At 45.0% G+C, this 23,788-nt stretch overlaps 1 protein-coding gene across 1 annotated transcript in view; it reads right to left on the bottom strand.

Moving 5' to 3' along the window:
• Window positions 1-16,263, bottom strand: part of LOC148501081 (leukocyte antigen CD37-like) — a 100,857-nt gene extending 84,594 nt beyond the window's left edge. Inside the window, exon 1 of the mRNA XM_088451000.1 lies at window positions 16,139-16,263. The gene's annotated coding sequence lies outside the window, so the exon portion shown is untranslated. The remainder of the gene's footprint in view (window positions 1-16,138) is intronic.
• Window positions 16,264-23,788: the final 7,525 nt, after the last annotated feature.

The following is a 23,788-nucleotide window of genomic DNA, read 5'->3' as shown; positions in this document are numbered from 1 at the left end:
TGGCCTTCCTCTTAAACCCACTGCCTTTACATGAGATTAGGGATGGCCATCAAAAAGTTCACCATCGACTGGCATCACTAGCTGGGACACGTAAATGTGGCGGGTCAATCAGAGAAGGTGAGCCGTTCTAAGTGGGGCACGACAGGGGCAGGGTAAGCGCAATGCGACAGGAATAAAAAAACATCACCACATCACCATCGGACATTTGCTATCAATGGTAGGGAAACATCAGAACCCGTTGAGCAGTGGCAAACCAATGATGGTTTCTAACCATCGATGGCCAATAGCCATCCATACATGCATAATCTGCATGCTTAAAATGTGAAGTTTAAAAACAAACTTCTGTGTGGCATTGCTGCTTTCATTTTCAATGTGATGAAATAAATACTGGCCAGGGCATCACACATTCGGCTAGCTTTAAATATGATTTACAAACATTGCACCATATCTGTGGAAAATGTTTGAAAAGGGTAGTTTAATTTTTCTACCTCATGATGATTATACGCAAAACAAGCCTTAATTAATATCCAGTTATAGAGATTGTTAATCAACATTTGTCTATACTTCTGTCCACTGGTCAGTATATCCTTTTGTCTTTAAGTTTTGCAATAGTTTATCACAGCAAAATGATCTCATGCTGCCAGTCCTCTGGGCATAGTCAATTAGGTGCGAAAAGTCCCGTACTTTTTGCATGCCGGACTTTTCGTCGACATCGCTGGTTTTCCATGCGAAAAAGTATCGCGCTCGTCCCCGCTTATCCTCTTATTCAATTAGACATCGGCTAAAAACGGGACCTGGCGAAACGCAAAGAGGCAAAAAGTGCTGTCAGATTTGGGGAAATCAGCCTGACACCCCCCAAAAGATGCACTGACCTGCTGAAGGTATTTGGGGTACTTAAATGCTCTCAATAGCTGCTAATTAGCATATTAAATAAGTGGTGAAGAATAGCATTTAGCAGTTTTTTTGCAGAAAATAAGTAGTCCCAGCAAATTTGGGGTACATGAAAATGGGCGCTAGCATATTTTGAAGTTGCTAAAGTGAAGTTTTAAAAAACGTAAAAAAATCCACCTGCCGCAACCACCTGCAAACTTAAAAACACCTGGGGCATACTTGGGGACCCCCTTGGAGTCTATTTTGCTAGTTTTTAAATTTGTCCCCCAACTTTGGTATTTTTCACCCCCAAAATGAAAGTACTTTTTTGTGGTGATCTAAAATATTTTTTAAACTTTTTTGACGCAGTTTACCTTTGGGGACTGTCTCAAGGGTGCAGGGGGTTTTCCGAAGTTTGCACCCCAAAACCCCAATTCTGCACTTTTTTTCGACATCTATTCATAGGCAAAACTTTTTCGCCGATTCCATTGCATTGAGTTTCCACACCGGTGAAAAATCTCCGGAATTGAATACAGAGGAAACTTTTCGCATGGTGAAATGACGTCACTCGTGAAACTTTATCGCCGAAAATGGCTTTTCGCACCTAATTGAATACGGCCCTCAATGGGACCATGATTATGGCTGCACCATCTTCTATTCCCCATGCATGCTCAGATTAACATTCTTAATTAGGGAATATCAAAAGAAGAACATGCATAGTCTAATTATCTTTTAAATAAGGGGAAAGTATGATGATTAATAAAACAAAGACAGACAATACGGCTTCCATTTACATTTTCTACCCTAAAAGCTTTTCTATAATTCATGACAGACATATTAACACTTCAGATGTCTGCTGCATGCAATAAAACTACAATCATTTTACTTTGGATAGTAACTTATTTTAAAGCAGTTTCATAAAAATATAGTGAATTAGTGGAGGCCCAAGGGGGCAGCAGAGGGTGCCTCCGAGAGGCTGACACCAAAATTCGGACGCATGTGCCTTTGGCACGAGAAGGGAGCTAATTGCCGCACTGGGGGCCTGATGCAGACCCGCTTGCAAGCGCAATGCATTGCGCACACGAACGCCTGCCGTTTGTGGGCGGACCTACTGACATCACGAGTGATGTCAGTAGTGAGCTTCCGGCTCTATTAGAGCCGGAAGCTCACTGGGGCGTGCGGCAGACAAAGCCCTACCACAAGGGTCTCGTCGCAAGCACAATGGTCGCGACCATCGTGACCATCACCTGGCCGCTCGCTAAAGCTGTGGGTGGTCACCCACAGCTTAGCGAGCGGCCAGAATGCCGGACACACAAAAAAAACTGTCCTTCACACCTGCGAGCTGCCTCCAACAGCGAGCGGTTCTGAATCAGGGCCTGGGTGTTACCGATCCTAGTGATGCCACTGCAGTGATTTATTATTAACCATTATTAACAATTACTTACTGTATATAATTCCAACATATTCCGTTGTCCTTTACAATTGGGAACAAACTTGTATTAAAACAAGAATGGGTAATAACAGAAAGACTAGGTGGTAAGAGGGCAAAGGAGATGTCACCAACTTTTGAAATCAAACAGGACAACTAATGAAAAATAATTGATCATTCAAAGAAAAAAAGTCACATTTGAATATGTGCGCTCTAATAAACGCAGATTTGATTTTTTTAGACTTATAAACTATTTGTTGGAGTAATATACATTTATATAAATGGTTTATTTCATAAAATGCTAAAATAAATACTCATGTTTACAGAATGTTATTAAATCATATTAACCTTTATTTACATATCGACAATATACATACACACATCTGTGCAGAGAACGTTTAATAATGCAAACCAGTCTGTGACGTAGTGGAATTTACAATCTGAATTCTATACCACACATACACACACAATAGGTTTCATTTAGTCAGTAAGTATACAAATAACCTACCAATATGTTTTTGGACTTGAGGATGAAACACCAGGAAAACATGGTTCCAGCACTGGGTGGGGCAGCAATACTGACCGCTGTAATATTTTTACTGCTATTTTATCACCAGTTTACCAGCATGTCTATTCACATGCCTATTGGAGAATATCTACCACAATCTCTTCCTACAGCCAAATTACAATGCAAGATTTGACAGAGTACACATTGTAGTCATACCCCTTTTACACCTCTTTCACACATAAACCCCAGCTTCAACCTGGCTCGGACCCTGTACACTGAACACGGGTTGATGCCGGGGTTTCAGTACTTACCCCCTTTCACACCTGGGTGATGGACCCGGGTTATTCCTGAGTTGTCATCGTTCACACCAGATCCGGGTCTTCCAGTGACTCGGAACTTCCAACTAATACCCCTTTTCCACTAAAAACCTGGGTCCGACTGGGTTTTCAGACATGGTTCCAACCCAGGTCATACCCCATTTACACTGCACCCTGGGGAATCTTAAGAGAGGAGGGGGCCCGTGTGCATTCCCCTTCCGGGGCCCCTCCTCTCTCCCCGGCGGTCGGCAGTCGACTGACGCGGCTGGCCGGCCACTGCAGCATCAGTAGACTCTGGGCATTACAGTGTGTCCTGAGTCTACTGCGCATGTGCAGGTCAACGGGGAAATGGCGCTGCCACCATTTTTTCTGGTAATTTCCTCACTGCGCATGTGCAAAATGCCGAAAAAATGCCAGCAGCAGGCATTTTACAGCATTTTAAATGGCGCTAGGACACCCGATTCTACACCTTGGAGAGGTAAGTTTTAGATAATATGGGTGCAGGGTGTGCGGTGCGGGCCCCCCTGGACCCGAGGGCCCGTGTACACAGCACACCCTGCACCCTGCACCCATTATACATACGCCCCTGACTGCACCTTCGATCTGGGTTATTCCCAGGTTAGCCCCATTCACACTGAACCCGGGTCTGCCTTGCTAAACTTGTGAGGTCATAAAAAGTGGGAGGTGGCTGCTCCACAACCACCAATCAGCTCATTTTAGGCATGACCCAGGTCAGATAACCCATGTTGTGCCGTTAACACAGCACAATTACCCGGGTCCATCCTGAGTCCGACCCTGGTAGCTACCTAGGTTGAATTACCAAGTCACTTGACCCGGCTTATTTTTCAGGGACCCTTTTGCACTGAGCCGCGACCCAGGTAGACCTGGCAATAGCCCGGGTTATTGCAGTAGTGGAAAAGGGGTATAACAGTGTACGGTTGGAGATAATGTCAACCCAGGTCCTGCTTATGTGTGAAAGGGTCTGACCCAGATTGACAGACCCGTGTCCACGACCATGCAATCAACCAGGGTTATTCCCACGATTTGCAACCTGTGTCAGTGACCCGGCTTATGTCTGAAAGGCATGACCTGGGTCTTGATGACCCGGGTTTTGCCTTAAGGGACTTGATTGCTGGGCCCTGTAGCGCTTGGTAATTACATGATTGCTGGGCCCTGTAGTGCTTGGTAATTACATCATTTCCAAGTGTCCACTGTGAGACAGACCCAGGTCACAGGAAGACCCTGGTGCAGTGTGAAGGGTGACGAACTGGGAATAACCCAGGTCCATCACCCAGGTGTGAAATCAGGTAAATATTGAAACCTTGGCTTCAACCTGTGTTCAGTGCCCGAGCCGAGGTTTATGTCTGAAACGTGTATTAGAGAGAGTTGTGCGAGTAGAAGCCTAAGAAGTTTCTTCTATAAATAATTCAGGAAGAGGTCTCCTATAACAAGGTATTTGGAGAGAAGTAGAAAGTGAATGTTTACTCACCAGGAGTAGGTGGTAAAATATACTCCTGAGTTAAGTACTTGAGTGACTCACTATTCATATTAAATGTGAATAATCTCCAGCTGACCTTGGAGGATGGCAAATGGAATAGGATTTTACTAGTGGAATTCTAAATGTCCAGGTGAACCAACCAGAGGGAGATGTTCATTAAACTTATCAACAGGATGTACCTTATTTCAGGGAAAAAGCATAAAATATGACTTACCCAGACAAAATTCTGGCCAACTGTAGTCAGGCTGGTGAAATTCTACAATCCTCTTGGTCTTCCTTGGGATTCTTCTTGACAGAGATTGAGAACATAGTCTTCCAAGTTTCAGGGTTTATCTTGGCCCTGATCCCCGAAAGTTTTATTACTGCACCTCTATCTGACATCAGTTCCGAAATATAACAACTACTTGGGCACATTCTTATTGCAGCAAAGGCAACTATAGCCCAGCTGTGGGAGTAAGTAACCCTCACACCCGCTATAGCTATGGTTTTAGTCAAAATCCATAGAAGCTTTCAGATGGAGACGACTGACTGTCCGTCCTCAACTTACACAGTATCCCCAATTATGAAACGGTTCCCATGTTATGAGTGTCTTACCAATGGAGCAGGAAAACACCATTTTGCCATAACTATGTGACACGATGTACGCTGCAAATTACTTGCCTGTATATTTGTGATATTAATCTAGACTGTGGACTATATTCATGTATTGGTTGACCTTCTTGGAATCTGTATACCCCTCCCCTCTATCCTGTTTGCCCACCTCCCCTCCCTTTTCTATGTACCCCCTTGTTACTAGTTGAAAAACAAAAGAAACATTTTTTTAAGTGAATGTGTAAGCCTCATCCTAGGAATTCTGGCTAGAGATACACAAATCGCTTCTTGCTTCCCCCGATTGGACCACTATATATCTAGAACCGGTGGATTTCTAGTATAGATAGTGTAAGAGATATCAAACTATGATGCTAATAAGAATGCCAAAATGCACAGGAAGGATTCCTGGAAGTTATAGTATGATCCAAATTTTTGGTCACTGTATGACTCAATAAAACACAGCAAACACTGACTGGGCGGTATTCAATTGTTATAGCGCGCCAGATCCTGACGGGAGATCGCGTGGCGCTATTCAATTGTTGCAGATTTTTGCGCTGATCGTGCCCATAGAGGTCGGGTTTAGACGCGTAAAATGGCTACCCCCGATCAAAGTGCTGGACGCGATCACGAAAAGTGCTGTTTGGGCGCCCAAACAGGTCACTTTTCGCCCATTTCAGTTTGCAACCCCCCTGGGACTGCGAGCTGAAATGGTGCGCCCGCAGCTGATCGCGCCCAACAGGAGCAACAATTGAATAGCTCCTGTCTGGTGCATAGGGAGGGCGATAAAATTGAATACCGCCCATTGAGTCTACACTGTCTGCAGATGCTACTTTGCTGTCTACGAGACAATTCCAAGTTCATCAATACAAGTCTGGAACAGTTTATGGTATCTACCAAGCAGGACAAGGAAATTGCACAAGTTTTTCGTAAGATTCAACAAAAAAAGAGATGAGATATATTAGCTGAATGAAAACTGATTCACGATTGTAACTGCAAAGCATCATATGTTATATACAAAATTCATTGGTCTGTTTGTTTGTTTATTTGTTAGTCCGGTTATGCATTAGGACACATCGATTGCGATGAAACCAACGCGAGGTGGTCCAGTCGGATCCTGGCCAGGTTTTAGGGGGGTTAGGATCCCGGTCGGACCTCCCGTTGGTGTATGCTGAGCAGAACTTTGACCCGCGTAGCCTGTTCTGAGCCTTCCACTGGATGGATTTGGATGAAAACTTCATAGAGTGGTAACATTGGATCCCAGATGACATGTTAGAGTGTTGAGGTTCCGGTCGGACCTCCTGTCGGGTGTGCACTGGGCAGAACTTTGACCCAGGGATGCTAGGCAGAACTTTGACCCTGGCTGTCTGTTCTGGGCCTTCCACTGGATGGATTTGGATGAAAACTTTACTGAGGGGTGACAATTGGTCTGGGATGCCTAATGGAGTGGTTGGGGTCCAGGTCGGGCCTCACGGCGGAGTGCCCTGAGCAGAACTTTGACCTAGGGAGCCTGTTCTGAGCCTTCCACTGGATGGATTTGGATGACATCACATAATATAACTTAAAAGCTTCAGCTAGTGTCCATATAAAAATAGAAGCTACTTCCATGACTATGATTTTGTTTGATATCAGTGGGTCGGATGCATGATGCCGTAATGCTTGAATAAAATGTCAAAAGACAGCTTTCCTGGTAAGAGCTATACTTTGCGATAGAAGGACTTCTGAGTTTAAGACCTAGAAGTCCTTCTGCCACGGGGGGTGCTGGGAAGGATCTGATTGGATCCCTCTTATGGTTAATTGTGAATATAAGCCCATAGGCTTTATTGGGCAACGCCATCTAAAGATGGAGTTACCCACTGCATCCAAGCCCCGGAATGTATCGCTTTCCAGAGCTTTTCATTTTCGCAAGTTTGACCGCAAAATCTGCATTAATGCATCCTGCCCAGTATGTGTCTGCATTGTTCTTCCCCATATTAATGCTGTATATGTTACTAATACATTATTGTTAAGTCTTTAGTTGACTGGTTTGTTCCAGAGCAAAGTCGCAGCATAGGCCCTTTTAGTTCTGCATTAATGTCTATACCAAAAACCCTCAAAAATGTTATATTGCCTTACGGTAAAATGCATTGTTAGATCTCATTAATACATATGCAACTTTCCAAGACTATATTATTAATATAACTTTTCAAGACTGTATAATTTTATGGTATGGTCTCTTCGGCAACCCATTGTTACATTTTCAGCTCTCCTTTAATTCCTGCATGGTTTACTATACAATTAAAATAATGGTTTTAAAATGTAAGTAATAGGAAAATTGGAATCTTGTAAAAATAAGTATTGTTAAAACATGATTTTGTAATGAGCATATTAGTGTTACACAGTACTCTTTTAAATAGAGGATCGCTTGGACTTGCTGTAAATGTTTTTCCCTAACCTAGTCCCATGGGCAGCTCTCTCCATGGTCCGAGATATAGGCACATTTCGTGTGATGTAATAAAAACTTTATACATAGATAAGTAACACGTAATGAAAAAAAAATCCAGATGTCTTCTCACTGATGACTCATTTAAGCCATAAATTAGAGTAAACCAAGCAGTATTTCAATAGAAAATAGAAACATTTATAGATAGTGAAGTGTTAGGAGGTGGATGTGGTGTTTACACTTTTGCGTAAGGCGTATTTTCAGATTTTTCCACCTAACGTCTCGAGACTTTGTCTAGTTTGTAGAAATGTTTCCTGAGAGCTTAATGTAGGCGTTACCTATACATGCTCTGCAGCAATTTCAGGCAATGGTATATGACAAAGTGCGTGGCCCTAAAACATGTCCGATAGAAATTATCAGATGAGTTGGAAAATGTGAGGGTGAGCGTCAGAGTTGTAAATCAACATAATTCATAGTCAATTGTATTGCACGGTTTGGGTATGGGATCCCGGTGGTCAGAATACTGACAGTGGCGTCCCGACAGTCAGAATCCCGACACAAGTAGGCAAGTGTCCTAACCCTAACCCCTCACCCTTCCCATAACTGTAACCCAGCTTTCCCGCAGCCTAACCCTAACCCCCCCCCCCCTTACAGCCTAACCCTAGCCCCCCCCTGGTGCCTAACCCTAATCGCTAAACCTAACCCTACCACTAATCCTAATACTTACCATCAGGATGCCGATTCTGGAGCCGGGATTCCGACTGCTGTTGGGATTCCAACGCCCGGTATTCTGAGCGCTGGCATCCCGACCGTCTTGATGGTGACTACATCCCAAATTGCACTTGACTGTTTAGCTGAAGGTGATTATTTGGTGACTGTTATTGATCTTAAACACAAATCATTCAGACTCCTTCCCATTCTAGAGTAAAGGAACAAGTCTCAGGAGCCATAGAGCTCATAAACATAGAAATTACTGCTGGTGCCTAACTATTGGGAATCATTGCTACTGATGCCACATCTTCTATGGTCCCTTAGAAGATCTTGATATATCTTAGAGCTTAGTGTTTGGGGGTTGGTATTTTCCTGTGACCATAATGTCAATCACTGCAGGATCATCTCTACGCATTACTTGCTCCCATTCACAGTTACAGGACTTTTTTCGGGCTGCACCTACTCTGTGGAATGCCCTACCATGCACGATAAGACTTTCCTCTAGTCTTCAAACCTTCAAGCATTCCCTGAAAACTCACCTCTTCAGACAAGCTTATCAGATTCTAGAACCGCCCACATAACCTTTTGAGCTTCCATATGTAATTACATCCCCTTTCACAGTCCACACTTAAGCTGGGTACACACTGGCCGATATATATTGGCCGATCAATTGATCGGCCAATATATCGTGCCCCCGTCGGACACTGTGTACAGACGATATGTCTGTGAACAACGTCGTTCACAGACATATCGCATTGGCTGTGCTGCACAGCCAATGAACAGATATGTCTGCAGATATATCTGTCCATCGGCAGTGTGTACAGGTGATCAGCCGATCGCCCGTACACAGGGGTGCAGAGAGGGGGGGAGCCGCGAGTGGGTACTACTTACCCGGGTCCGGCACAGCTCCCCATCCACAGCAGCCCAGCACACGCTGCTATGTTCTGGGCTGCACTGGGAGACTGTCCGAGGCTGCTAAAGCAGCAGCCCGAGCAGTCTCCTATGCCAAAGGGGGGAGCGATCACGCTGATCGCGCCCCCCATTGGCTGTGCGCCAGGCTGAGGAGCACACAGCGCCCCCCTCCCCAGCTCCGCAATTTTTTTTTTTCTCAAAGGGGGCATGGCCACGTCTTCCCGCGATTAGGAGATGCTCCCTACCCGACCCCCCAGCCGCCGGTACGCGCTGCAGCATGCAGATGATGGTCGTTCAGTGTGTATGAATGACCATCATCTGCAGATATATCTGTCAGGTGTGTACCCACCTTTAACCTCACACATTGTCTTTTTTTCACATCCTCCTGACATTTGGCCGACATTCCTGTGTGATTGGATCATACAGCCCACCTGAAACTCTGCATTCTAGCTGGACCAAAATGCAATATATAGCACCTATCGTTGTGTATCAATGCCTATTTCCCTATAGATTGCAAGATTGCGAGCAGGGCCTTCCTACCTATATAGCTGTCTGTTATTACCCAGTTTTGTTCTATTCATGCTTCCAATTGTAAAGCGCAACAGAATATGTTGCGCTATGTTAATAAATAATAAATAAAATTGGCATATGAGCTGATTGGACCTCTTGTTAGAGAGGACTCTGAAAGTGTCAGTGCTCGGCAGTGCTTCATGATAACAGGATCAGTGTAACCAGGCTATCACAGAAAAGCTCAGTCCTCATTCTCTGCTTTACACAAATTAGCATACATGGAGGACACACAGCATACTAAACACTTCTGCTACTTGAAGAATATTTTTTAAGATCAGATAGAAATAAATATCCCAAACGGGTTAAATGTTCTTTAAACAAATGGATCCAGTGTTTGTTTGGGGCCTATCCATTACGTGACCTGAAAAACTGAACGTCTAATGTTCAGTCCTTCAGGTCGCCGGGTGTGGTGCCCGCACTGAACAGCGTTCGCTGAACGTCATTCAGTGCAGGAGACCGACCTCCCTATCTGCAAAAATGTGGAATCTGACGACTGTCGTCAGGTTGACCAGCATGTTTGGCAGATAGTCGGGGTCGGCAAGGACCCAGCGTGCACGCGTATCGCTGGTCCTTGCCGGCTATACATTAGACGAATTTTTGAACGATGCGTCCAAAACCTCCTGGTTTTGGTCGGATCTTTTAAAAAGTTGTCTAATGGATAGGCCCCTTAAGACAAAAAAAAAAAAAAAGAATTATACAAGACAAGTTGCACATCATGACCACTAGCTAGGAATATGCAAGACTAGTCACACAGCTATATGTGCATCTGACTGATGTTTTTGCAGGTAGCTAATGCTAACACAACCAACCAATAGTTTGTGGTGAGAGAGCCGAATGTGAGTATTAATATGGCAATAAGTGTTTGTTTTGCCGAGGTAATGTGAATTGGCGGTCAGGAATGGTCAGAATACATACAGCGACATCCCGGCAGTCAGAATCCCAACAGAATTTTGTAATTGTTATAACCCTTACCTTAACCCGACCCTCCTTTCCCGCAGCCTAAACCTAACCCTAACTCTTTCCTTCCCCGCAGCCTAACCCTAACACTTCCCTTCCCTGCAGCCAAACCCTAACCGTCCTCTCCCACAGCCTAACCCTCCCCTCCTGCAGCCTAACCCTAACCCTCCCTCTAGTGCCTAACCCTAATCCTCACCATCAGGATATCGGCAGTGAGGATTCTGGGGCTGGGAATAAGACTGCTGTCCGGATTCTGGCACCGGGATTTTGACCGCCGGCGTCTTGACCAACTACATACCTGTTATACTACCTATGTATCTTCAAATCGAGTACTGTAAAATGGTGCATACTGACAGTAGAGAATGATGGCCCTTTTGGACTTTAATTCTTATGGAAACCAACCAATACTGTAGTTGTTAATAAATCTACAAATTTTACACAACCTGTTACCACATTCTGGGCCTCATGTAAACTATCTCACCTTCTAGCAAACCTAACAGCACTTCTAGTTTACAGAGGTGTCTCCTGAGAGCAGATGGTAGATGTGCCTCTTGATGTACGCTGGACATACCACACATCTAAGATCACCAATTCAAAAACCAATAACTTTTGTGATGCGTATCAAGGGCACATCCTAGCTTGTTCCTCAGTGATGTTACTAGCTCCTAGCTGACAAACTGGTAGCTTCCACTGTATATAGGTGACAAATATACTTTAAAACTCTTGAAAGGGTCTTATGTGCACAAGTTGGTGTAATACCCGTAAAGAATAGCCTATATGGCTGCACTTTTCAAACTGTGGCTGACACTTTTAATAGATATTAGAAAAATAAATGATTAGAAATCTCCAAACATGTTTGGGTCACCTTATCAGTCTGAGAGGTAGACAAGACTTATAAACGCCCTCTTGACAAATCTCCCACTATTGCTACAATACCATGCGTGCTCATACATAAATCAGAAACACATGACTAACATCATGCACAATCATCTAGAATTCCTTGTATTAGGGCATGAATCACGAATTAAAGCTGTTAGTTTTAAAAGTAAACTTTTCCACAACATCTGGTATGAATCAGTTTTCCATGCAACCGTCACTCTACAGAAATGTCACAACTGTAGAATAAATGCAACATAACTTGGAGTTTACAAAAGAACATCCTTTTCTTTAAATCTGTTCATCTGTCCTATCGGAATACCCCAAGCCATGAGACGGTGCTTGTATTTTGCATGGCAGATGCTTAACCCAAAAGTAACATTGCTGATATCTTGTCATTGAATTAAAATAGCTGCCACTTGAACCAAGATGATTAATGGAAAATGCATCAGAAGTAAAAAAAAATATTTATCTTCATTGAAGCTCAGGCATTTTTCAAAATATGTGAACAATCTAGTTACACCCTTAAGAATCCATGCACGCATTCCAACATATAGACATGCAAAATCAGGACACGATAATCCCCTCTCCGCCAAAGCCCCACCACCATCTACCCAGAAACACCCAATTTTAGGTGAAACTCTGCCAGATTAAGGGGTCTATTTACTAAGCAGTGTTAGGAGACAGAGTGAAAAGTGATAAGAAAGTGATAAGGTGCCAGCCAATCAGCTCCCAACTGTCATCTCACAGGCTGTGTTTGAAAAATGACAGTTTGGAGCTGATTGGCTGGCACCTTATCACTTTCTTATCACTTTTCACTCTGTCTCCTAGCACTCCTTAGTAAATAAACCCCTTAGTATAAGCTCCGCCTCTTTTGGGATCTGCAAATTTGGAGGTATGGGCAAGAATCTATGTTGTTCTCTAATTACTTTTACCTTTGCCCTCCCATAGGGGTGTAACCCAACAGGGAAAAAAATGCATTGGAGATCCGAAGTAGGATACAGAGACCTTTATTTCAAAAACAGTGGAGCTGTCTCTAAAGCCTAAACATAAACTGTACCCTATCACCAATACAAAGTGGAGTCAGCCATTCATTCTATCAATTCACTAGAAACGAATGGCATCACTGATGCATGAGCCAGGGATCGCCTCATACCTTGCTGATATCACCTTTTCCTAGTAAATCAACAGACTGGATTCTCATGAATATTAGTTCAGCCAACGACACTGCTGCCTCCGCTGTGAGTTGGAAAAAGATGCACCCCAAGAGCATATGTGATCTTAGATACTTCAGCAGTACATTTAAACTACTAACATATGTGACATCGATCTTCAAAAACGGTAGTGATGGATATCACATATGTTAGTTGTTTGACGAGTTTCCCCCTCATAAAGACAGACAAGAAAAAAGAAAAATGCTGCTAAGCTATCTGAACAATAGCTGTACACATCGGAATAGAAGCAAAGTAAGAACGCAGGCCTCATGCCTCAGTTAAAGGGCCCCATACATCTGCGACTGACTGCCATAAATCCCTGTTGTGGCAACGACAGGGTCGGGGAACCGGGAATGTTCAATATGGTGAACAATCTCGATTCCCTGATCCTGACTCGGAAACGGTCGGACTCGGCAAGTGGGGGATTTGTTATGTGCTGAATTTCCCCGATCTGCCGGGTTGGATCAGCAGAAGCGCGAATTTGAGCCAGAGATGTATGGCCCGTGTTAGTCTCTCTTGTCTTAGAAGCCTGCATTATTATGAATGCAATATGTGCACTTAAAATGTCTAATTGTTTGGGTATTGGTGTCTGGAAATACACAGTATATATATAAAAATATAATGGTTCACCATTAATCATAAGTACAGTTATATACGTGCATCACTGGGAAACTTGGGCTTGTGGCTATGTATATTAAACAACACAGTCCTCTGACTACTTGAACATCTGTGACATAATGACCATTTACCACATGAACGAGTCTGGTAGGAATTCTGCATAAGTCTCCTAGGAGGCAGCCCCTTCACTCACTTTCCTACACATCGTCTCCAGGTATATCACTCACATGGCTACAGAGAAAGTGTGTACACTGATGGGTTTCATCTCATAAGACTGGGAGGTTTATTTTAGTATATGGACACTTTTACTTCACCTATTTAAGTAAAGGGAAGCACCCTGGCAGCCAACAGAGGTAATTCAGCAAGGTTTGTACAGACATGTGTTATATGTCATGTAAAGGTATGCATAGCATAATAAAATGTTTGTATTTCAAATTTATCACACTAGCAATTCTAACGTTGGTGTGCAGACATTTTATACTGCTCCGCTTTTTAATTCTACAGTGCGTGGAAAAACCGTGGCGGGTCTGCAGACCTAAGTTTCCATGCGGCCCTGCTGCCTCACTCCATGCTGCCCTGCTGCCTCACTCCATGCTGCCCTGCTGCCTCACTCCATGCAGCCCTGCTGCCTCACTCCATGCTGCCCTGCTGCCTCACTCCAGGCATCCCTGCTGCCTCACTCCACGCAGCCCTGCTGCCTCACTCCACGCTGCCCTGCTGCCTCACTCCACGCTGCCCTGCTGCCTCACTCCATGCAGCCCTGCTGCCTCACTCCATGCTGCCCAGCTGCCTCACTCCATGCGGCCCTGCTGCCTCACTCCATGCTGCCCTGCTGCATCACTCCATGCTGCCCTGCTATCTCACTGCATGCTGCCCTGCTGCCTCACTCCATGCTGCCCTGCTATCTCACTCCATGCTGCCCTGCTGCCTCACTGATACACTGTAATATGCTATGTGTGATAACACATTATTGTGCTAGGTTTTACTTATTGTTTCGGGATGTTGTCCATCCTCTACAATGTACTGTGCTGCCCACATTATTAATACCACCAATGACATATACAAATTGACTTAATATTGGTGAGTGTGGCTCCAAAGTTAAGCACCATGTTGAAGAAAGATCCAGATAAAATCAATCAGATAATTATGTACTATGCCTGTAAATTTCAGTGAGCAGATGACAGCTATCAGACAACCACTTTAGTGTCCACACTAACAGGGCTTCATCGGATCTACCCATTGGATCCCAATGCCAAATGTATAGTTCTGTCAAATCAGTCCACTCACAAAGTTTGGCGAATGGGAAATTGATCTCCTTCCAGATCCTGGCCCACTTCCCTAGTGGAGATGGCAATTCGTGGGTTTGATTACACAGACCCTGTGTAAACTACAATTGTGCATGTGCAGTATCGCATATCAATACCTAAGAATATCGATATTATGTTCCAGATTATTATTTTATTTGTTTTCAGTTATTTAAATGTATCACTGTGTATATGCTTATCCCATATCTATTCATATCAATACGGGTCCGCCAATTGGCCATTCCTTCTGTAAGCTCTCTTATGAAAAGGGCCCTGTCTATGCTGTACATATCTACATTTATTTTCTCTACATTGTATGTCAATGCTATGTGTATCCTGTTTCCCCCACCGAACAACGCAACGTTGCGACTTTCATATCAACGGCAATAATAATAATATTTGTAGATGTAGATTAATCAGTAAAATATTTGATAAATAAAGCTCTTTATACAACAAATAGCGAGTAGCGTTATGTAAATGGTGAAGAGCTGTATTATCTATTTCTCTTTGTTTTTCTCGTAGATGTAAAATAAAATTGCATGTATCTGTCAGTGAAAACGCTTACATCTGTTAAACCTAGCTTCCTATAGCGCAGATGCACTGATAGTATTTGCATGTCTATATGTTTCAGGAAGGAAGCTGTACATCAAGCAGCTATTTAGCAAGAGGTGTTTTCACACAAACCAAATGCAGACTTTATAATGGTGCTATAAAACAGGTCAGGATCCCAGTTCTAACACATCACTATTTCATGATGACGCTCTGGACCGATTTACCATCGTCTCCGCAGGAACCCACAGAAATTGGGACTATCTGCCAGGCACATGTACATTCTATAACTCATGAAACCATTTAAATAATGAATACATCTGCATACACTTACACGTCTGCACACACTCACATTCTCAGTTACTGGTTGTGTCACAAGCCTTGGTCTGTGCCTCCAGTGTGACAGAGATGATACAACTCCTATGGCTAGTGCTCACCTCTATGCATTATTATCCAAATATGAGCATGATAACTACAAAGCACCGGACACACTGATAAAGGCAGCACAAACAATATCAAACTAAACATAGCTGTAACAGATAATTGAAACGTACTCAGAAGTTTCTCAGTGACTTTGTTTCCCTGACATGTTTTTACTATGACTTTAAAAACTTTTATGTATAAATGAATTAAACTCACAAGCTGCTCAGAAAATAATGGATTTCGTGTATTTACTTCATCAGTGGGGTCAGATATTACACATACACGGACAGTTGTGGTAAAGCCTCTGACTTGGATAAAGCTACTGCAGAATTTAATGCACAGTATTACACATTGTAAACTATTATTACTCACCACAGTACAGAAACCGTCCTAGTAGTAACCACAGGTAATTGAGAAGGGATGAATTTCCACAATGAAGCAGCTGCCTCTGTCTCTGGTCTCTCTCTGTCTATAATACAGTATAGTGCAAACTTTCAGACTTCACCCTCTGTTCACTCATTCACAGAAAAGACCAGCCCCTTCCAAATGTCACTGGCTGCCTCCGGCTACCTCCCCATCAGGGAGGGGATATGCAAAACCTGGGTGTCTGCTTCTTAATTTCCATCACTATCCTTTAAGGTGGTTTGGTTGTACAATTCAGTATTGCTGTATGATCATCACTTATTCTGCAGTGTGACTCGTCTCCTACACTGGAACACAGCACACAATGAGGAAGTCTAATCAAAGGAAGTCGTTGTGTGACTACAGCTCTAGCTGCCTGATACTTATAGATTGTGTTCTACAGTAGATGGAGAGGGACAAGTTATCCCCAAAAGGTGCCCAAGCTTGGAAAATGTCGGATTTACAATTCTGCCGTTTAAAGAGAGAGGACTTGCATTAGTTTTGAAGGTTTGACCTTTTCATGTAGGCTATATACAGTATTATGCGTTACGGGCCTGATTCTGAGTCAGAAGATTTTCCATCTGCCCGGCAGCATCCTAGGGATGGCCATAGGTGGGTTAACCATCGATGGTCACCAATAGTACCATCAGTAGTTAACCGTGAAGGTGTGTAACCATCGGCAAGAAATTATCAATGGTTTCGGCCACCGATAGGCAGCCCTGCTGTAGCAGTCCCTGGGCAGCAAGTTAATCACATTTAAGGGCGGGGCTTCACATGGCACACTGAGGGTGGAGCTATGCTCATTGTCCCGGCACCACGAAAGAAAAAAACATTGCGGGGCAGTGAGCCATCGATGGCTGAGAACCAATGGATCTCCACCATCGATGGCAAAACCATTGGCCATAGGTGGTTAACCTTCGTTGGTAATCATCGATGGATGATGCCCATCCCTACAGAATCCTACTTATGCTAATGCAAGAATCTGCCAGAGTATGCAGGAAATCTATGCAACCAGGGGCGTAAGTTCATACCATGAGCCCAGAGGCAAGATAGTCGTGGGTGCCCCCTATGCTTGCATTTACTGCCAACATCCCAGTTGCAGCAACACACCCAGCCACACACTTGCCTCCCCTGCACACACTGCCTACACCCCAACAGAACCCAGTCACCCCTCTTCCTGCATTCACTACTAACAACGTAGGAGCAGCGAGAAACACACTCTTCCCCCTTGCATTCACTATCAATGTTACGGCAGTACCCAGACACACACTCGCCCCCCTGCATTCACTGTCAACACAGCAGCACCCAGACAGACACATTCTCCCCCTGAATTCACTACTAACACCCAAGCAGCACCGAGACACACACTCTCCCCCCTTGCATTCACTGTCAACACTACAGCAGCACCCAGACACACACTCTCCTCCCGTGCTTTCACTGCCAACACCCCAGCAGTACCCAGACACACACTCTCACCACTGCATTCACTGTGGGCAACCCAGCAGCACCCAGACACCCCACCACAACATTCACTGCCAACACCCAGCAGCACCCAGACACACACTGTCCCCCCTGCATTCACTACTAACACACTAGCAGCACTTAGATACACACTCTTTCTCCCCCTACATTCACTATCAACACACCAGCATCAGCACACAGACACACACACTCCCAATTAACTACCAACATCCCATCACACAAGCACTACCTGTTGCTGATCAAGGTTTTCCATTCTTGCTATTTGCTGCTCCCACAGCAAAAGCAGAGTCAGCAGGTCCCACGTGTGTGTGGGGAAAGAGCCAAAAAGGGAGGGACCCAGAAATCCAGCCTCTGCCCTGTCCATTTTATGTACATTGGTGCAGTTTCCATGCAGGAGATCTGTCCCTAGAGACTGGACTCCAGGATGGGGCATTGTGTGTGTCGAAGCCGGATGGTTTTCTAAGACAGAATCTGTTAAAATCAAAATCTGCACAATGCCATTTTGCAAATGGCTACTCAGCGCCATTTTGCGAATCCTACACAGTATACGGTGCTATGTTATTATTTAGCGTCGTGTGTTTCCTACGCAATAGAACACTGTTAAAAGTCCTTACAAAAACAACACGTACATTTATTAATACACATATATCAGTGATGACAGACAAAGGGCCTGATTCAGACCCACTCGCGAGCGGCTGTCCGCTCGCAAGTGGGTCGATGGTGTGCACTGCGCATGCGCACCACGGAGGGAGCGACGAGCGAAGGACTTTGTATCTGATCAAAGGGGGCGCGCTGTCGATGTTGACTGACAGCACGCCCCCTTTGGTGGGCGTGCCGGGGGCGTGCCTGCCAGACGGAGGCGTTCCCAAGGGAACGCCTACCGTCAGAAGCAGGCCCCACTGACATCACTAGTGATGTCAGTGGGAGTGATTTTGGCTCTGATAGAGCCAAAATCACTCCTGGCCTTGCGGTTGAGAAACTCAACCGCAGGCTTCTGCTCGCACTGGCGATGGTCGCGATGGTCAAGACCATCGCGACCATCATCCTGCACGCTCGTATAGGCTGTGGGTGGTGACCCAAAGCTATAGGAGCGTCCAGGAGGACGCTCCATATTTATGGAGGTGGGCCCTGATTCAGAGCGAGCGCTCTGGTCAGAGCGTCCGGCTCTGAATCAGGGCCAAAGTCTTGTAGACATGTCTGTGACAAATAATTAAGAATACACAAAGATACTGTGAGTGTTTGCTCAGCATATAGATGCAGTATGTCTGTGACAATTGAAGTATAACACAGACACTGATATGCTCAGAGAGAGTGGATTTAGAAACAATTGTCAGACGTTTAGCTATCGTTAGAAATTGTAGGCCTTGTGTCCCATGCTGATGTGATTATTAGGTATTCATATGTGTTATAAGGGGCATTAAGTGTAAGGGACATCACTGTGTGACACTGTGTGACATAATGTGCTGTAAGGGGCATTACGGTGTGGCATAATGTGTTATAAGGGCATTATTTTGTGTTATATGTGGCATTATTGTGTGGCATAATGTGTGTCATAATGGGTATTACGGTGTGTCATAATATGTTATAGGGGTATGAAGGGGTGGTATAATTTGTTATAAGGGCATTACGGTGTGGTATAATGTGTTATAAGGGGCATTTAGGAGAAAATTGCTGATCATCATTTACTCCCATACGTTACCAGATTTTCATTCCAACCAATCAACTAGTTGGCTAGTTGGACAGATAATCTTTAGATGTGTGGCCAGTTTTACTGTGTGGATTATTGTGGCTGTCTGCTAATTCACCTGTTTGCAATCCAGACTAACTGTTCTGCAATTAACCCTGTGGATGCTGGTTCAATTATCCTGACCCTGTAAAGTATCTGTATTTACTCCAGCACATATCCTGTGCTCATCCTTGTATTGTATAAGCCCCTACTGCCTGAGCTTAAATCCTAGCGACCACCTAAGTACCGGTGAGTATATTCAACTCTATGCACAATGGGTGATTGTTATAGGCAGAAGATCTCAGTATTAGGCCCTAGGTGTCATACATATACAGGGGTGTTTCATAAAATTGTCACCATTAATATTTGGACATGCACCCACTCCATACTAGGTGCAGACAATCCATCTGAAACAAATGTCCCACCTCCGTCAGCACGCTATGGAAGTCAGCTTACATGCCCACGAGACTCTAATGGGATGCCAACAAGATGGAACAATTTTGTGCATCTGCATAGTCTCTGCCCTGTTACTGCCCAAAAAATGCCCATTTCATGGAAAGGGTGATCGGATAAAACCATTCCCACTTGCAACCTCTGTCCGTATGCCTTATCTACACAGCCCAGTACACAGAGACCCGAGAAAGGCAACATGTGCTTCTCCAGATGTTGTGGATCTATAGGTTTGAACATGCTGAGACTTGCAGAACAGCTGATGAAGAGGCACAAGTTCACTAGGCCTGGCAAAAAAAAGTTAGTATTAGATTAATGATTGTTAAACAGTGAATTCAGGGCCTGATTCAGAGCCGGACACTATTTGCGGACGCTCGTTCAGAAAAAGGGGCTGGCTATTTAAATTAAGCGCTCACTCTTTGCGGTCTGTTGATGCCTCTATGTCTGAAAGAGCGAACGAAACATGCGCTCACTATTTTGGAAAAAACGCCCCCTGGCCGCTCGCATCATACGTCATCTCCGCTATTTATTTGATTAATAGAGTACATCGAAAGGCGTATGAACTGCTCGCAGTGCTTGTGGTTGGATTTTCCTACCGCAATCATGCGAGCAGTTCAGGCTAAAAGACAACCAAGTGACGTGGTCGATGACGCTGCTTTGTTAATTATGCACACCCTTAAAACGCCCGTTTTGACCGTTTGGCACGCCTGCGTTCAGATCTCCACTCCTCGTTTTCAAGCACCTTCCCCTGTTACCACCCACAAACGCCTCATCCTGTCACTCAAATTAGCAGGCACTCGCTATTTTGCGAGCACACGATTTCCGACCGCACAGACTGGTTCGCGCATGCGTATTACAACCCATACGCATGCGCAGTTGTGCGAACATCGCTCGGAGCGAACGAGCGGCCGCTTACGAGCAGCTCTGAATCAGGCCCTCAGTTTGCAGGTATGATTTTATATTACAGTGCTGTTTAGTCATAATCCATTAATTTAAATGATCAAAACACAAGTTCCACACACACAAATTAAAGTGCACGGGCCCTGCCACAAGGATGTCACATATTAATAAAGTAGAACTAGTAACCTCAGAATTAATAATCAGATGTTTATAACATAGGGATAACCCATACTTACTGTACCTACTCTCCCGAAATGGTCAGGAGCCTCCTGAAAATCAGTTGGCACTCCCGACCCAGGGGCAAATGCAGGATTTTTAAGGGGGGGGTTTCCACATACATATATATCAGCCCCAGCCCCAAACAACCAGTCCCAGACAGCCCCTGCCAGACAGCCCCTGCACCAGATAGTCACCCCAGCCAGCCAGCCAGCCCCTGCCCCACACTGCCAGCCTCTATCCAGACAGCCAGCCCCAACCCGATAGCCAGCCTGCCAGCCTGCCAGCCCCAGACAGCCAACCCCACACTTACCTGATGCTTGTAGCTCCTCAGTCAAAAGCCGCGGGTCCGAGTCCTCTGCTCTATGGCGTGGCGTGACATCATGCGCGCCGGCAGCCAGGTCTCTCTTTCCTTCCAAATAAAAAAAATAGCGGGTGCGGGGGTCGGCAATGCCGGGCGAGCGGGGCCCCCTCTCTATCCGGGCCGCCAGTCTAGTCTCTGGTGACGGCCCTGGTGATTGCTGCACGCTGCCTGGCCACTGTCAGTGCAGCTGTCAGCGCTTCCGCATCTGGTGGTATGAAAGCCACCTGACGCAGAAGCGCTGACAGCTGAACAGGCAGCGGCTGGGCAGTTCTGAGTGTGGCCCACTGATTGTGCAGAGACAGAGACAAGGCTGTCTCTGTCTTTGAAAAAAAAAAAAAATTAGTTGGTCAGGGGGGGTTTCTGGGTACCAAGAAACCCCCCCTGTGTGCGCTAGTGCGACCACCCAAAAGACTAGGCAAGTCTCCTGGAACCGGCCGCCGCTGGGCCGCACCCTACGTTGCCGCCCGCTCTTCCCCCATGACCACCCACTTACTGTGTAAAATGGTCAGTCTGGGGGGGGGGGGTGATTGTAGCCCCGCCCCCCACTTTACAGTGCCTGTATTATCGGCTCTGTACATCGCGAGGGGAGCCACAATGACGCCCACCTGCTGTTTGTAGAGAGCCAACCTGGTTGCTATGTGCATTATCTCCACTTCTAAAAACCAGCACTAGTAAATATACCCCCAGATGGTTAAATTAAATTGACTGTGTTAAAGCATGGATATCCTTAAAACCTGGACTATAAAGTAGGGGTGTGCACCGGCCACTTTTCGTGTTTTGTGTTTTGGTTTTGGATCTGGATCTTTCTTCGTGTTTTGGATCTGGATTGGTTTTGCCAAAACCACCCTTCCGTGTTTTGGGTTCTGGGTTTTGTGTTTTGGATCTGTATTTTTTTTTAAAAAAGCATAAAAACAGCTAAAATCACAGAATTTGTGTGTTTTTCTGCTCCTATGCTATTATTAACCTCAATAACCTTAATTTTCACTCATTTCCAGTCTATTCTGAACACCTCACACCTCACAATAGTGTTTTTATATCCAAAAGGTTGCACCGAGATAGCTGGATGACTATGCTAAGAGATACGAGTGGGCGGCACAAACACGTGGTCCATCTAGGAGTGACACTGCAGTGGCAGACAGGATGGCAGTTTGAAAAACTAGGTCCCAAACAGTACATAATTCAAAGAAAAAAAAGAGGTGCAAGATGGAATTGTCCTCCCACCCACCCTTATGTTGTATAAACAGGACATGCACACTTTAACAAACCAAACATTTCAGCGCCAGGGTCTGTCACATGACTGTGGCTGAAATGATTGGTTCGTTTGGGCCCCCACAAAACAAGCTGGCAATTAATCTGTCCCTGCACAAACTGGCTCTACGGAGGCAAGATGTCGTCCTCATCCTCCGATTCCTCACCCTCTTCAGTGTTGTGTACATCCTCATCCTCACAGAGTATTAATTCGTCCCTGCTGGAATCCACAACCACAGGTCCCTCTGTACGTTCTGGAGGCTGGTCTCCCTGGAAGAGTTGATAATTCATTTTATGAACATCATCTTCTCCACATTTTGTGGAAGCAACCTCCTACACCTTTTGCTGACAAGGTTCCCGGCTGCACTAAACACTCTTTCGGAGTACACACTGGAGGGGGGGCAACTCAGGTAAAATAGAGCCAGTTTGTACAGGGACCTCCAAATTGCTTCTTTATCCTGCCAGTACAGGTACGGACTGTCTGACATGCCTACTTGGATGCTGTCACCGATGTAATCCTTTAACAGACAGATGCACGCTTGTCGCTGCTGCTTTAAGGATGCAGGTGCGGCTACAGCCCACACATTTCACAAAGACAGAAAAAAAAATAAGAATTTTTTAATTGTTTGTGGAGCGCACTTTGAGGGTTACACCACCTTTTAACAGACAGACGCACGCTTGTCGCTGCTGCTTTAAGGATGCAGGTGCGGCTACAGCCCACACATTTCACAAAGACAGAAAAAAAAATAAGAATTTTTTAATTGTTTGTGGAGCGCACTTTGAGGGTTACACCACCCTTTAACAGACAGACGCACGCTTGTCGCTGCTGCTTTAAGGATGCAGGTGCGGCTACAGCCCACACATTTCACAAAGACAGAAAAAAAAATAAGAATTTTTTAATTGTTTGTGGACCGCACTTTGAGGGTTACACCACCCTTTAACAGACAGATGCACGCTTGTCGCTGCTGCTTTGAGGACAGTATCATATGCAGTGACAGTAGACTTGTCAGAAATTGTTGGCACGTCCTTCAGTCCGGACCAGATGTCCAAACCGGCCCTTGACTTATGACACAGGCGCACGCTGTGTTGCTGCACGTGCGGCTACATCGCAACAAGTCACAAACACATAAAAAAATATTTTTTATTTTTTGGAGCACTTTGAGGGTTACACCACCCTTTAACAGACAGACGCACGCTTGTCGCTGCTGCTTTGAGGATGCAAGTGCGGCTACAG

This window comes from Taudactylus pleione, unplaced genomic scaffold (genome assembly GCF_031769625.1).
Source record: "Taudactylus pleione unplaced genomic scaffold, aTauple2 ptg000535l, whole genome shotgun sequence".
Classification (NCBI taxonomy): domain Eukaryota; kingdom Metazoa; phylum Chordata; class Amphibia; order Anura; family Myobatrachidae; genus Taudactylus; species Taudactylus pleione.
This window is presented reverse-complemented; position numbering and strand designations above follow the sequence as displayed.